General features: G+C 40.4%; 1 protein-coding gene across 2 annotated transcripts in view; it reads left to right on the top strand.

Moving 5' to 3' along the window:
- Positions 1 to 1021: 1021 nt before the first annotated feature.
- wu:fa11c10 (protein FAM110B) overlaps positions 1022 to 13097 on the top strand; it is a 96510-nt gene continuing 84434 nt past the window's right edge. The window contains exon 1 of one of the 2 annotated variants that reach the window (XM_061902726.1): positions 1022 to 1040. The gene's annotated coding sequence lies outside the window, so the exon portion shown is untranslated. Of the gene's footprint in view, positions 1041 to 5525; positions 5616 to 13097 lie in introns of those variants that run through there. The other variant, XM_061902725.1, reaches the window with a different exon arrangement.

Genomic DNA, 13097 nt, shown 5'->3' with positions numbered 1-13097 from the left:
CTCATGGACACAGTTGTCTCCTTTGTCCCCGTGGTTGGCACACCCTCATGGACACAGATGTCTCCTTTGGCGCCCCCTCATGGACGCAGTTGTCTCCTTTATCCCCATGGCTGGAATCCCCTTATGAACACAGTTGTCTCCTATATCTCAGTGTTTGGCACTCCCTCATGGACGTAGTTGTCTCCTTTTCTCCCCGTGGTTGGCGGCCCCTCATGGACACAGATGTCTCCTTTGGCGCCCCCTCATGGACACAGTTGTCTCTTTTGTCCCCGTGGTTGGTGCCCCATCATGGACACAGTTGTCTTCTTTGTCCCCCTGGGTGGCGCCCCATCATCGACAGTTGTCTCCTTTGTCCCCTTGGTTGGCGCCCCCTCATGTACCCAGTTGTCTCCTTTGTCCCATTGGTTGGCGGCCCCTCATGGACACAGATGTCTCCTTTGCTGCCCCCTCATGGACAAAGTTCTCTCCTATGTCCCCCGGGGACAGATGATCTTTGACTAACGTCAGTCAAACAGCAGACTTCTCCTGACAAAAATAGATATCCTTACCCAATATGATGACAATGTGTCCTCTACACCTGGGAACAGGGTTTAACTTTGGAAACTACTCTATTTGCCGTTTTAATCTCCCAAACATGTTTTGGCTTAAAATAAAGTAGTATGTTTGACGCAGTATAAAGTGCTAACTATGTTGTTGTTCATGGACAGGATCTATAAAGATGCAGATTATGACAAGGAAAACCACTCCTGGCTTGCTTCAGCTGGCGCTTATCAACACCTAGAGTGTGCAGACGAGTCGGCTCTACTTTTCGACACGTTTCAAGCAGCTCGTCCTCATGGGAAGACTCCTGTGTGCGTGTGAGCTTATGCTGAATTAGTTCATTAAAACAGCGTGTTGCCAAAACATGAGCTCATCCTCACACAGCTTGTTTGCCATCACAGCAAGCTCCCCCCCCCCCATGGACCCCCTCATCCCAGGACTGACAACTTCACGGAGGAATGTGTGGAAACGTTTAAAAGTTAAGATGGTCCATCGTAAAGGTAAGACGGTTGTTAAATCAAACCAAAAAAACACTAAGAAGTTTGACCCTGTGTTAAAAAGCTATCACTCTCTTTGTCGACTACTGTAATCACGGCAGCAATACATGAAATAATAAATAAAGATATACTGTGGTACTCTATTACAGTTATGGTCCTCATAAACCAAAATACTCATAACTTAAATCAATATTCCCCATTGGAATTAGTTTAAAGGCCTACTGAAACCCACTACTACCCACCACGCAGTCTGATAGTTTATATATCAATGATGAAATATTAACATTGCAACACATGCCAGTACTGCCTTTTTAGTTTACTAAATTGCAATTTTAAATTTCCCGCAAAGTGTCGTGTTGACGTCTCGGGTTGTAGCAAACATTATTTTCCAGCCCGATCCAAGCTATAAGTAGTCTGCTTGAATTGCATAATTACACAGTATTCTGGACATCTGTGTTGCTGAATCTTTTGCAATTTGTTCAATTAATAATGGAGAAGTCAAAGTAGAAAGATGGAGGTGGGAAGCTTTGAGCCTTTAGCCACACAAACACACGGTGATTCCTCGTTTAAAATTCCCGAAGGTGAAGCTTTACTATGGAACAGAGCGGTCAAGTGAACATGGATCCCGACCACATGTCAACCGGCAGGTTTCGGTGAGAAAATGGTGGTAATAAGTCGGCTCTTACCGTAGTTATGAGTGGAGCCTGCGTCCTCCTGCAGCTGCTGCGGCGACTATTACCTCCTCCGACAGAGACACTGGCGGTCACTACACCCGTGGCCAAACCCCTGCGACTTTCAGGTACCATAATCTCACTAAAACACTAGCAACACAATAGGCAGATAAGGGATTTTCCAGAATTATCCTGGTAAATGTGTCTAATAACATCTGAATCGCTCCCACTGCGATCGCCTTTTTTTTCTTTCTTTCTAGTCCTCCACTCTCACTATCCTCATCCACAAATCTTTCATCCTCGTTCAAATTAATGGGCAAAAATTGTCGCTTTCTCAGTCTGAATCGCTCTAGCTGCTGGTGGCTATGATTGTAAACAATGTGAAGATGTGGGGAGCCCTACAACCCGTGACGTCACACGCACATCGTCCGCTACTTCCGGTAAAGGCAAGGCTTTTTTATTAGCGACCAAAAGTTGTGAATTTTATCGTCGATGCTCTCTACTAAATCCTCTCAGCAAAAATATGGCAATATCGCGAAATGATCAAGTATGACACATAGAATGGACCTGCTATCCCCGTTTAAATAAGAAAATCTCATTTTGGTAGGCCTTTAAATTCCATTTTAAGTCTCTTAAAAACACCACATTTTAACATGTAACAAGCTTTTACTGAAGAACAACAAACTGTTAGACTAGTCATTCTCAAACTTGTGGTGCAAAGGCTCTATCTATTGCAGGGGTCTAAGACATGCAGCCCGCGGGCCAATTGCGGCCCGGTAGATGTTATTTTGCGGCCCCCCACCTTAATATGAAAGTTTAATGTTAGTGCGGCCCGCAAGTTTTATATGAATGGCGCTTGACAGCATTGTGTGCGGAGCTGAAGGAATCTACCAATCATGGTGTGGTATGTGGCTCCCCAGGGCCGAACAGACCTCACTTGCGTGATGCAAGGAGAGAAACGTTTTGCCGCTTTTTCACTAGACCCTCACGCGCCTTTCCCCCGGCGCCGCTGTAAACGGTCCGGGCCGGGGAGACGTGTGGTTCCGGTAGCTTCCGTAGCACTCCGCAGAAGGGCCGAGCGACATTACAAAACTGTGGTGCACTGGACCCCAGCGCTGATACTCCGGCAGAGAGTCGCTGGGTGGAGCGTTAGTTGTGATGTTAGCCCGATGCTACCGACCTGTAAACTCCACGGTAAGCAACCCCCTCCCTTCCCCCCGGCGACAGAAACGTAGCCATGGAAACGAGGGTTTTCTTACGTGCCTGGCTGCAGTCACACCGTGACACCTGTCCGTCAGTAATAACAGTCTCCAGTAACCTGGACCAATTCAAACCGTTATTTTTTTAAAATTATTGTTTAATTTGCATTGCCTTACATTACTTAATTCTCATTTTGTTCATTTATATTTTGATTTTATTTTGTGTTGAAAATAAAAATGAAGACATTTAAAAATATTTTTTTAAGAAATCTTTTCTTGCGGCACAGCCTCACCCAGACTCTGCATCCAGTGGGCCCCCAGGTAAATTGAGTTTGAGACCCCTGATATAGTGCCTATGTGTCAAAGTCAAGGCCCGCGTGCCAGGTCTGGTCGAATTATCCATGGCCCCCGGGATGTTATTTGATTAGTATTAGAAGACATATTTGCCAACCCTCCCGATTTTCCCGAGAGACTCCCGAATTTCAGTGCCCCTCTCGAAAATCGACCGGTGAAACCATTCCCCCGAATTTCTCTCGATTTCCACCCGGATAACAATATTGGGGACGTGCCTTAAAGGCCTACTGAAACCCACTACTACCGACCATGCAGTCTGATAGCTTGTATATCAATGATGAAATATTAACATTACAACACATGCCAATACGGCATTTTTAGTTTACTAAATTGCAATTTTAAATTTCCCGCGAGTTTCTTGTTGAAAACGTCGCGGAATGATGACGTGTACGTGTGACGTCACGGACTTTCAGGAAATATTAGCAGCTGCACTACTCGCGGCTAAAAGTCGTCTGCTTTAACCGCATAATTACTTAGTATTTTGCACATCTGTGTTGCTGAATCTTTTGCAATTTGTTCATTTAATAATGGAGACTATAAAAAACAATGCTGTTGGTGGAAAGTGGTGGATTGCAGCTGTCTTTAGCACCGAGACACAGCCGATGTTTCTTTGTTTGTTGTGAAGCAGAGCGGTCAAGCGAACATGTTTTCTCTACGTCAACCAGCATGTTTTTGGATGGGGAAATTGTGATATACAACTTACCGGAGACATCATTGGATTATTCGTCGTCCTGCGGCAGCTGTGAGTTTGGCTCCTTGGCTTCTCTCTGAGACACTTCGTGTTCACCGCAGCCATCTGACCTGGAAGTATGTCTTTACAATCTTTTACAATCTTTAAAATCTCACTAAAACACTATTAAAACAATAAGCAGATAAGGGATTTTCCAGAATTATCCTAGTAAATGTGTGTAATCACATCCGTCGTTTTTTTTTCTTTTTTTTTTTTCCCCAGTCCTTCACTTTAATATCCTAATTCACAAATCTTTCATCCTCGCTCAAAATAATGGGGAAATTGTTGTTTTCTCGGTCCGAATTGCTCTTACTGCTGGTGGCTCCCGTTATAAACAATGTGAATATGTGAAGAGCCCTGCAACTCACGACGTCACGCGCACATACTTCCGGTAAAGGCAGGGCTTTTCTATTAGCGACCAAAAGTTACGAACTTTATCATCGATGTTCTCTACTAAATCCTTTCAGCAAAAATATGGCAATATCGCGAAATGATCAAGTATGACACATAGAATGGACCTGCTATTCTCGTTTAAATAAGAAAATCTCATTTCAGTAGGCCTTTTAAAGGTACGGCCTTTAGCGTCCTCTCTCACCTGAAAAGGAGACTATTATGTATGTCTCCGTTATCCATAGGTTTATCTATAACCCTGAATAAGGTGAACTGCATGAAAATCGATTAAGAAAAAAGCAAGCTCTGATTTATTTGCTATATATAACTCTAGGGTAGGGAACCTATGGCTCTAGAGCCAGATGTCGCTCTTTTGATGACTGCACCTGGCTCTCAGATAAATTTTACCTGACATTGCTTAACACGATAAATAATGAATAAATCCACTGGAAATCACAGTATCAAAAATAACGTTCAAAATATAAAACATTCTCATGCATTTTCATCCATCCATCCGGTTTCTACCGCACCTGTTCAAGAAGTCGCATTGATGGTAAGAAGTATTTTATTCTTTTTTTGGCTAGCCTCAGAATAACAATGTTATTAAAAAGAATAAGAAACTTATTATACTCTAAAAATGTTGGTCTTTCTTAAAAATGCACGCATATAGTTGTATTCAGTGTTAAAAAAAAAAAAGAAAAAAAAAGTTGTATGGCTCTCACGGAAATACTTTTTTAAATATTTGGCTTGAATGGCTCTCTCAGCCAAAAAGGTTCCCGACCCCTGATTATAACACATAGTATTGCACTGCATTCAATGGGAAATGGCCCTTACTAAGATGGCCGCCAAATAGGCACGTTGCGTACGTGGTTGCTAAGGAAACGATTTTCGATTGAGGGAAGGTCAGACTGACCAATGAGGGACCCGGACTCTACCAACGTGTGAATAATGGAGGGGAAGAGACTCACTGCTCTTTTGAATTATACAAAGAAAACAGACGTTGAAGATACAATTTTTTACATTAACGGAATACAATGTAGTTATTTTCAAGTGACAGACACCATTTAAAAGGCTGTTTTATGATTTAATTTAATTTTAAACGTTAAAACGAACGGTGCTCAATATTGGTATGATCCGCGCCAACGTTCGTTTTAACTTTCGCTTGTTTTTTTTATTGCTTCTTCACGTTTCCTTGCATCGTTTACTAACAACGCTAAAACATCGCCAATGCAAGGTAAGAACACGTTTTAATGTTAATATACGGTCACTTCACTTTTATTTTTATTTTTTTTTACAAAGTTGTGTAAAGAATTGTTGATTTTGGTCCCAGCGTTAACGCGCACGCTAATTCACGTGTGTGCAGCTAACTGACAACATATTGGCAGCGACTTGTGGCGTTTCTATTTCAGTAATAGTCTGTTTAATGTTGTTGCCGACATGCTGTTTGTCTCCTTTTGTTAACATTGTGAGAGAAAAGAGGAAGTCCACCTCAAAAATACACATTGTCTGGTGAGAAGGTCACCTAAACCTGCTGAGGTTCACTGACCACAACATTAGGGACACATATACAATGAAATAACATCTGCCTTTACTAAATGCTGATTTGTTTTGATGGTCTACTCTCGCAATCACCACCTTGCGTCATCAAAAGCAACACATTACTCAAAATAATCCATAAAATGCCATTAGCGTTTGCTCTCAATAGTCTTGTGCACTATATACATGGTGTTTGTTGTTTTTGTCTCCTCTCCCAAGTTAGGCATGGCAACCGCCACCTTGCGTCATAAAAAGCATCCCATTACTCAAAATAGTCCATCAAGTCCAGTTTGTGTTTGCTCACAATGCACGCATGTGCCTCAAAGACATGCCGTTTTGTTTTTATGGTCTCCTATCGGAAATAATTCATGAAAACTGTCACCTTGTGCCATCAAAAGCAACAAATTACTCAAAAATAATCCACACAGTCAAAAGCCTAATGAGTGTTTGCTCACAATACACAGATGCGCAACATAGACACTGTGTTTGTCTTTAAGGGTTCCTCTCACAAGGTATTTATGACAACCTAGTACTGATTCTTGTATGGTGTCTTTTTTTCAAGTTATTCATGCGTGATAAAAAGCAACAAATTACTCAAAATAATCTATAAAGTCCAATGAGTGTTTGCTCACAATACACGCATGTGCCGCAAAGACATGCCGTTTGTTTTTATGGTCTCCTATCGCAAATAATTCATGAAAACTGTCACCTTGTGCCATCAAAAGCAACAAATTACTCCAAAATAATCCACACAGTCAAAAGCCCAATGAGTGTTTGCTCACAATACACAGATGCGCAACATAGACACTGTGTTTGTCTTTAAGGGTTCCTCTCACAAGGTATTTATGATAACCTAGTACTGATTCTTGTATGGTGTCTTTTTGCAAGTTATTCATGCGTGATAAAAAGCAACAAATTACTCAAAATAATCTATAAAGTCCAATGAGTGTTTGCTCACAATACACGCATGTACCGCAAAGACATGCCGTTTGTTTTTATGGTCTCCTATCGCAAATAATTCATAAAAACTGTCACCTTGTGCCATCAAAAGCAACAAATTACTCCAAAATAATCCACACAGTCAAAAGCCCAATGAGTGTTTGCTCACAGTACACAGATGCGCAACATAGACACTGTGTTTGTCTTTAAGGGTTCCTCTCACAAGGTATTTATGATAACCTAGTACTGATTCTTGTATGGTGTCTTTTTGCAAGTTATTCATGCGTGATAAAAAGCAACAAATTACTCAAAATAATCTATAAAGTCCAATGAGTATTTGCTCACAATACACGCATGTACCGCAAAGACATGCCGTTTGTTTTTATGGTCTGCTATCGCAAATTATTCATGAAAACTGTCACCTTGTGCCATCAAAAGCAACAAATTACTCAAAAATAATCCACACAGTCAAAAGCCAAATGACTGTTTGCTCACAATACACAGATGTGCAACATAGACACTGTGTTTGTTTTTAAGGGCTCCTCTCACAAGGTATTTATGATAACCTAGTACTGATTCTTGTATGGTGTCTTTTTGCAAGTTATTCATGCGTCATAAAAAGCAACAAATTACTCAAAATAATCTATAAAGTCCAATGAGTGTTTGCTCACAATACACGCATGTACCGCAACGACATGCCGTTTGTTTTTATGGTCTCCTATCGCAAGTTATTCATGAAAACTGTCACCTTGCGCCATAAAAAGCATCAAATTACTCAAAAATAATCCACACATTCGATAAAGTACTTTCTATTGTATTCTATTCTATTCTACATTCAAAAGCCTAATAAGTGTTTGCTCAAAATACACACATGCGCAACATAGTCACTGTTTGTTTTTAAGGGCTCCTCTCATAAGTTATTCTTGATATCCGTGTGCTGATTTGCAAGTTATTTATGATAGCCACCACCTTGCGTCATAAAAAGCCACACATTACTCAAAATTATCCATACAATCCACAGAGCGTTTGCTTACAATACATTCTTGAGCATTACATACATGCTTTTTGTTGTTTGTGTCTCCTCTCCCAAGTTAGGCTTGATAACCGCCACCTTGCCTCATAAAAAGCAACAAAATACTCAAAAAAATCTATAAAGTCCAATGAGTGTTTGCTCACAATACACACATGCGCAACATAGACAGTGTTTGTTTTTAAGGGCTCCTCTCACAAGATATTTATGATAACCATGTGCTGATTGTTGTATGGTGTCTTTTTGCAAGTTATTCATGATAGCCAACACATTGCGTCATAAAAAGCAACACATGACTCAAAATAGTCCATAAAGTCCAGTGTGTGTTTGCTCACAATACGCACATTAGCCACAAAGACATGCCGTTTTGTTTTTATGGTCTCCTATCGCAAATTATTCATGAAAACTGTCACCTTGTCCCATAAAAAGCAACAAAATACTCAAAAAAATCTATAAACTCCAATGAGTGTTTGCTCACAATACACACATGCGCAACATAGACAGTGTTTGTTTTTAAGGGCTCCTCTCAAAAGTTATTTATGATAACCGTGTGCTGATTCTTGTCTGGTGTTTTTTTTCTAGTTATTCATGATAGCCACCACCTTGCGTCATAAAAAGCAACACATTACTCAAAATAATCCATAAAATCCAATGAGCGTTTGCTCACAATGCACTCTTGTGCAATATACACATGCTGTTTGTTGTTTTTGTCTCCTCTCCCAAGTTAGCCATGATTACCACCGCCTTGCATCATAAAAAGCAACACATTACTCAAAATAATTTATATGTATGTGATCCCAATACACGCATGCGCAACATAGACACTGTGGTTGTTTAACAGCTCCTCATAAATTATTCATGATATCCGTGTGGTGATTGTAGTATGGTGTCTTTTTGCAAATTATTCATGATAGCCACCACCTTGCGTCATCAAAAGCAACACATTACTCAAAGTAATCCATAAAATCCAATGAGTGTTTGCTCACAATACAGTCTTGTGCAATATATACATGCTGTTTGTTGTTTTTGTCTCCTCTCCCAAGTTAGGAATAATAACCGCCACCTTGCGTCATAAAAAGCCACACATTACTCAAAATACATCATTAAGTCCAATGAGTGTGTGCTCTCAATAGACGCATGCGCAACATAGACACTGTGTTTTTTTTAAGGGCTCCTCTCACAAGTTATGATAACCGTGTGCTGAGTGTTGTATGCTTTCTTTTTGCAAGGTTTTCATGATAGCCACCACCTTGCGTCATAAAAAGCATCCCATTACTCAAAATAATACATATAGTTCAGTGTCTGTTTGCTCACAATACGTGCATGTGCCACAAAGACATGACGTTTTGTTTTTATGGTCTCCTATCGCAAATTATTCATGAAAACTGTCACATTGTCCCATCAAAAGCAACAAACTACTCAAAAATAATCTACACAGTCAAAAGCCTAATGAGTGTTTGCTCACAATACACACATGTGCAACATAGATACTGTGTTTGTTTTTAAGGGCTCCTCTCCAAAGTTTTTTATGATAACCATGTGCTGATTTTTGTATGGTGTCTTTTTGCAAGGTATACATGATAGCCACCACCTTGCATCATAAAAAGCAACAAAATACTCAAAATAATCTATAAAGTCCAATGAGTGTTTTCTCACAATACACACATGCGCAACATAGACAGTGTTTGTTTTTAAGGGCTCTTCTCACAGGTTATCTATGATAACCGTGTGCTGATTGTTGTATGGTCTCTTTTTGCAAGTTATTAATGATAGCCACCATTTTGCGTAATAAAAAGCAACACATTGCTCAAAATAATCCATCAAGTCCAATGTGTGTTTGCTCACAATGCGCGCATGTGCCGCAAAGACATGCCGTTTTGTTTTAATGGTCTCCTATCGCAAATTATTCATGAAAACTGTCACCTTGTGCCATCTAAAGCAACAAATTACTCAAAAATAATCCACACAGTCAAATGCCTAATGAGTGTTTGCTCACAATACACACATGCGCAACATAGACACTGTGGTTTTTTTTTAGGGCTCCTCTCAAAAGTTATTTATGATAACCGTGTGCTGATTCTTGTATGGTGTTTTTTTTCTAGTTATTCATGATAGCCACCACCTTGCGTCATAAAAAGCAACACATTACTCAAAATAATCCATAAAATCCAATGAGCGTTTACTCACAATGCACTCTTGTGCAATATACACATGCTGTTTGTTGTTTTTGTCTCCTCTCCCAAGTTAGCCATGATTACCACCGCCTTGCATCATAAAAAGCAACACATTACTCAAAATAATTTATAAAACCTGATAAGTATGTTATCCCAATACACGCATGCGCAACATAGACACTGTGGTTGTGTTTAACAGCTCCTCATAAATTATTCATGATATCCGTGTGGTGATTGTAGTATGGTGTCTTTTTGCAAATTATTCATGATAGCCACCACCTTGCGTCCTCAAAAGCAACACATTACTCAAAGTAATCCATAAAATCCAATGAGCGTTTACTCACAATACAGTCTTGTGCAATATACACATGCTGTTTGTTGTTTTTGTCTCCTCTCCCAAGTTAGGAATGATAACCGCCACCTTGCGTCATAAAAAGCCACACATTACTCAAAATACATCATTAAGTCCAATGAGTGTGTGCTCTCAATAGACGCATGCGCAACATAGACACTGTGTTGTTTTTTTAAGGGCTCCTCTCACAAGTTATGATAACCGTGTGCTGAGTGTTAGATGCTTTCTTTTTGCAAAGTTTTCATGATAGCCACCACCTTGCGTCATAAAAAGCATCCCATTACTCAAAATAATACATATAGTTCAGTGTCTGTTTGCTCACAATACGTGCATGTGCCACAAAGACATGCCGTTGGTTTTTGGCCACCTAAGCTAGTTGATTTCTGATTGGATGAAAAGTCTATGACCTAAAAACAACAGCGCTGGAAGGAGCATAATATGACATGAAGAGAATATAAGTACTTTTAGATATTTAGGGAAAGTAAATAAAAATTACTTTTATCTTTAATTATGATTTCTTGTAATGTTCAGCCAGCAGAGAAGGCCTCCCTGGCCCTGACGGCACACCACTGGTTGCAAAAGCAGCGTTTGGAAAAGCCTACGATTTCACTCACAGAGTAACAGGATTACAACAAGCATCGAGTCCGTTATTAAATTATTTTCTTCTCAAAGCTATCTTTTGTGTGTGCACGCTCGGCGGCCGTGTGCCTGCCCACGAGACAGCCGTGATTGACAGTCATGAGTCAGGTTACGTGGGCCGCACTGCAATTTTTTTTTTTTACAAAGTTATACTTCTAATCATCACAAATGGAGACGTTTATTTGTTGAATCAGTTCAAACCCCTTATGGTAACAAATGGTAGCCGTTGGTAGCCGTGTAACATTTTTTGATGAAAAAGCCGATGATACAAAGTAGCTTTAAGGCGTTGGCTTGAAATGCGTCATATTTTATTTTTCCAACTCAATGTAACCGACATATTCAACTGTCCAAGACACATGTGACGGTTTGCTGGTATTGCGGTGAAGGGGTTGCGTTCTCTCAATGAGGTAGTCGGATAAGACACAGCGTAAAGGTAAGAAATAATTTATTTATGCTAAAGAACAAACTAAGAACAAAAACACTTGCACAAAGGCACTATAGCCAAAACCAACAGAACTAGCATGTGAGCTAGAAGGAACAAAAGACGCTAGCCTGTGAGCTAGGGAAATAAACAGACAAATAGCGTGGAAGCTAATCGAGTTCGAAAGGTATTTACCACAATGCGGGATAGCGACGTCACCTGTTGCATCAAGAGCAAATTGAGACTGAGAGAGTGAATGACAAACCAGGGCAGTCTTAAATAGCGACAGAAATTAGGAGGCAGGTGCGCGAGAAAGACAGAAGTCAGGTGACGCAATACGTTACTATGGCAACGGAAACAAAACAGGAAGTGCCACCAGGAACTAAGGAAGACAAACTAACCAGATGTAATACAGAACAGAACAAAACCAGAATATGCCATGATCCAAGTAGCGGATCATAACACATAGTGTCAACCAACCCCATATTGGGAAGATATTTAAAATAAGTTTAATTGTATTTAACTGGACAAATACATACAATACTGGTCAAAAGTTTTAAAAACATCTAATTTTTTTAGCAGTAGTAGAATCGCTATTGGAGTGAGGTGGCGACTTGTCCAGGGTGTACCCCGCCTTCTGCCCGAATGCAGCTGAGTGAGGCTTCAGCACCCCTCTCGACGTCAATTGGGACAAGCGGTATAAAATGAATGGAGGAATGGGTGTCATTTAAATGGATTGTCATTTAAATTGCTAAATGTCCGCCCTGAGATCGGTAGGTCGTGAGTTCAAACCCCGGCCGAGTCAACCCAAAGACTTTAAAAATTGGACCCATTACCTCCCTGCTTGGCACTCAGCATCAAGGGTTGAAATTGGAGGTTAAATCACCAAAAAAGATTCCCGGGCGCGGCCACCGGTGCTGCTCACTGTTCCCCTCACCTCCCAGGAGGGTGATCAAGGGTGATGAGTCAAATGCAAAGAATAATTTCGCTGCACTTAGTGTTTGTGTGACAATCATTGGTACTTTAACTTAATTCTTTGTTTTTTTTTCCTCAAAGTCTTCTGGTATCCAGGGATTTTTTCCCTGAATTCGGAAACATGACAAAAAACAACAACAAAAAAGATCTAATCACTCTAGTATCAATCGTCTTCTAACACTACCTTTGGTATCAACACTTACCACTTTATTGATCGAGCTGTCCTCTTTGAGTGTCATGTACTGACTGTGACAAAGCTGACACTCGGGCTGGGCGACGTGGCCTAAAACTGGCCTAAAACAATAGGAGTTTTTAATATCACTTGCTATCGATATTTTTTATGACCTTTTGAAAACAAGAATTTGGAGAAAAACATATTTAAATGTAAACATTTTTATTTGAAATGTAACCTTCCTCTGATTATAATTCCCTCAGCTATCAAGGCTGAAAGGAAAGAAAATGTCAACACAACCATGGAGAACAGTAAATCAATCAATCAATCAATCAATGTTTACTTATATAGCCCTAAATCACTAGTGTCTCAAAGGACTGCACAAACCACCACGACATCCTCGGTAGGCCCACATAAGGGCAAGGAAAACTCACACCCAGTGGGACATCGGTGACAATAATGACCCAGTGGGACGTCG

The sequence above is a fragment of the Nerophis ophidion genome, linkage group LG06, assembly GCF_033978795.1.
Source record: "Nerophis ophidion isolate RoL-2023_Sa linkage group LG06, RoL_Noph_v1.0, whole genome shotgun sequence".
NCBI lineage: Eukaryota > Metazoa > Chordata > Actinopteri > Syngnathiformes > Syngnathidae > Nerophis > Nerophis ophidion.
This window is presented reverse-complemented; position numbering and strand designations above follow the sequence as displayed.